This window comes from Pleurodeles waltl, chromosome 10, assembly GCF_031143425.1.
Source record: "Pleurodeles waltl isolate 20211129_DDA chromosome 10, aPleWal1.hap1.20221129, whole genome shotgun sequence".
In the NCBI taxonomy this organism is placed as follows: domain Eukaryota; kingdom Metazoa; phylum Chordata; class Amphibia; order Caudata; family Salamandridae; genus Pleurodeles; species Pleurodeles waltl.
In genome coordinates this window covers 260,959,879-260,963,121 of record NC_090449.1, presented here as the reverse complement: position 1 = coordinate 260,963,121, position 3,243 = coordinate 260,959,879, and the positions used below count along the sequence as shown (strand labels likewise).

Sequence of the window (3,243 nt, the reverse complement as noted above, 5' to 3'; positions counted from 1 at the left end):
AGGCAATTGCCCCGTCCACCCCTGCCCCTTTGTCCCGTCCCATGCTGATCGAGAAACGGTACCCATGATGACCGAAGAACGGTACCTGTGAGACGAAGACTTCCTTGTATGCTGATCGTAATTGGTAAATATGAAAGGAGATTGTAAAATTGCATTGTGTTTCTTTTAGGTAACCAACTGCTGATTTTTGGTAAGATCCCTAGTTAAGAGTTTTTCTAAATTTATGTTGCTAAATTGTTTTTGCATGAAGTCCCACATGCTGATGCTAATTTGAGGTTAGACGAGGATTCCATATGTCGCACGATGCAATTTGAGATCTTGTTATGCTGACTAAATGTATGCCATTAGTTCATTACAGATTATCGTATTAGTGCTTTGCATTGCCATTACCGAATGCCTTGTGATTCAAATGCTACATAGATTACATTTGTTTCGACGTTATGGACAGCTATTAATGTTCATTTATGTTTATCATTTGGTGTTGAGACACATTTATATTGTGCTAGCTTTGTTAATATAGGGAAATAAATTCACTAACTTTGCAATAAACTGGTGTGGTTATTCCTGACTGAAAGGTCAGGGTTCGCCGAAATGTATTCTGGATTAATTGTTAAGTGTTATGTTGTTCAAGGTGTTGCTTATGTTCGTTATTGATTATTGATTTTGATGAGATTGATCGATTAAGAGTACGGAGAGTTCCCACTAAGTCAAAAGATTCATCGGCCTAAAGAGCGTCCGAACACAGGTAAATTGTTACCACGTTCTGCTCTATCAACCCGCAGGTGGGTGAACATTGAGAAAAGATGCCTGTGATTCTTGGCGGTGGATCACTCAGCTTACGTGTCGATAAAGAACGCAGCTAGCTGTGAGAATTAGTGTGAATTGCAGGACACATTGATCATTGACACATCGAACACACCTTGCTGCCCAGTGTTCCTTCTGGAGCTATGCCTGTCTGAGGATTGCTTGATTGTCAATCACCCTGGGGCTTTCATGTGGTGTGGCTGAGGCTGTTGCAGGGTAGCTCTGCTCCCTTTGTCCCCCCCTCCAAGGTCAGACCCACCTGATTGCCTGCAGCAGGATCCCATCCCCAGTCCTGTCACTAAGGTACCTCTCCGTCACCCTGCCTTGGCGGAGTTTGGGTGGGGGACAGATCTGCCCTGGGCACGTACCGGGTCACCTGGCTGCATGCTGTGCATGGCTGTCTGTTGTGTCCCACAGCTGCCGGTGCACACCGCCTTGGGTGCCCACCTCTGTGGCTGGTTCACCGGGGAGAGAGACAACTGCTGGCCTCAGGCTGCAATCCAGGAAAAAGGGTGTGCTGCCCTGGCCCCTCTGTCCCCTGTAGCTCAGGGGTAAGTGGTCCTGGCTTCCCCCCACTGCTACGGCATCTGACTACGACCTCATACCAGGCGTGGCAACATGCTGAATTTAAGCAGATGTGGACGGAGGTGGGGTGCTTCCATCGTTGTTAGTGCACTGCATGTTCATTAGGCACCCAGTGCTACATCATTTGCAGGCAACCTGATTCGCGGCCAGGGCTTCTAAAGTGAAAAAGCAGCTACCTTGCTGCCATCTATTGAAACTCATCCTCTGAGCCAAGCTTTTGTCTCTGTCTGTTGGTGCCGGTGTCCCCCCACCACCACACTTGGGGGGGGGGGGTCCCTCTGCCAAAAGGAATTTGAGTTTCTTACTCCTGATTGCACTCGATTACCTGTGATTTATGGGCTTCCTAAAATCCATAAGTATCTTTTAGATCCTCCCTTATGCCCTATCGATTCCACTATAGAATCTGCTATTCAACCATTGTCACAATATGTAGAAACTTTCCTTAAACCTTTGGTAATTGAACTTCCCTCTTATGTTAAAGACACAGGTCATCACATCTCCAAAATAGAAGGTATACAATTCAATCCAGATAATGAGATTTTGGTGACTATGGATTTGGAAGCATTATATATGAACATTCCACAACAACAAGCTTTGGAATGTGTTAGACAAATTCTGATGGACTCTAATTCCAGCCCCTTAAATTAATTTATCAGTGATTGTTTGAAGATAGTTCTGTATAATAACTATTTTGAATTTAATGGGACTATTTTTCAACAGATCAAAGGAGTAAGCATGGGAGCGGCTTGCGCTCCAAGTGTAGCCAACCTTTATGTTGGATCCTTTGAACAAAAGTTTATCTAGAATGAGATTGCTCCTTTCTACAAAGAGTGTATTCACCTAAACTGAAAAAAGGATTCTCTGGAAAGAGCTAATTACTATAATCGTCAATCAATGTTTCAAAAAAGTGACAGGAAAGTTGATTAGAGGTTGGTGTGTGCCATTCATCACTCGAACCTGAATGATAAAATCAGACGAATTATCAATTTTCAATGGCACGTTCTAAACATCAGGTCAGTTTCAGAAACATTGAACAAACCTCTTTTTGCCTTCAAGAAGAATCGCAATCTAAGAAACATTTTAGTAAAGTCATTTATTAATTCCAGTAGACAACCTGTACAAAAATCTATCACAGGATTAGAACCGATCAGAGGCAACCACAAATGTGGAAACTGTCAAGCATGCATGGGAGCTATAGTTTTAGACAAAATTGTATGTAACAACAAAACAACTGATCTGATAACTATGTTGAACTGTAGATCAAAGAATGTCATTTATCCGATCCTATGTCCATGCAATTTAGGGTATGTTGGTGAGACATCTAGGGAGTTCAGAACCAAATACTATGAGCACAGATCGGCTTTGAAGACCCATAAGCAGAATGCTCCATTAGTTACACATTGGTCCAAACATGAACACAAAGAAGATGAAATTAGATGGACGATTTTGGAGAAAATCGTCTCTAAAAGTGGCCATAATCTGGATAGGATTAGGAAAAAACGTGGTCTTTTGGATTTTTTATTTATACACATATGAAAATGGATTGCACGATTAAATGTCTTGGCATAATACCTTATAGGACAGTTTATGTAAAGCACCAAGTCTAGAGATCTAGGGCAGGACGCATGGGTCGACTTAGTGAAGATTTGAGTCCATCCATATTTTAATGAGATTAACTTTTTATGTAGTGAGCCCTTTTTGTAGAGCCTATGAAGGACTCGATTTTCCTTCTAGTTGCATCTTGTATGATTTTGTACTAGTTTTAAGCTCTTTCAAGATGGCCGCCGTGATTTAGAAATTTGTGAAGCTGTTCTTATCAGTAGTCCTTCATCTATGCTCTGCATATATTGTGGC

The 3,243-nt window shown here is 42.2% G+C and overlaps 1 pseudogene; it reads left to right on the top strand.

The window, feature by feature from the left end:
- The first annotated feature begins 811 nt into the window (after positions 1-811).
- Positions 812-965, top strand: LOC138262543 (5.8S ribosomal RNA; annotated as a pseudogene).
- The last annotated feature ends 2,278 nt before the right edge of the window (positions 966-3,243 follow it).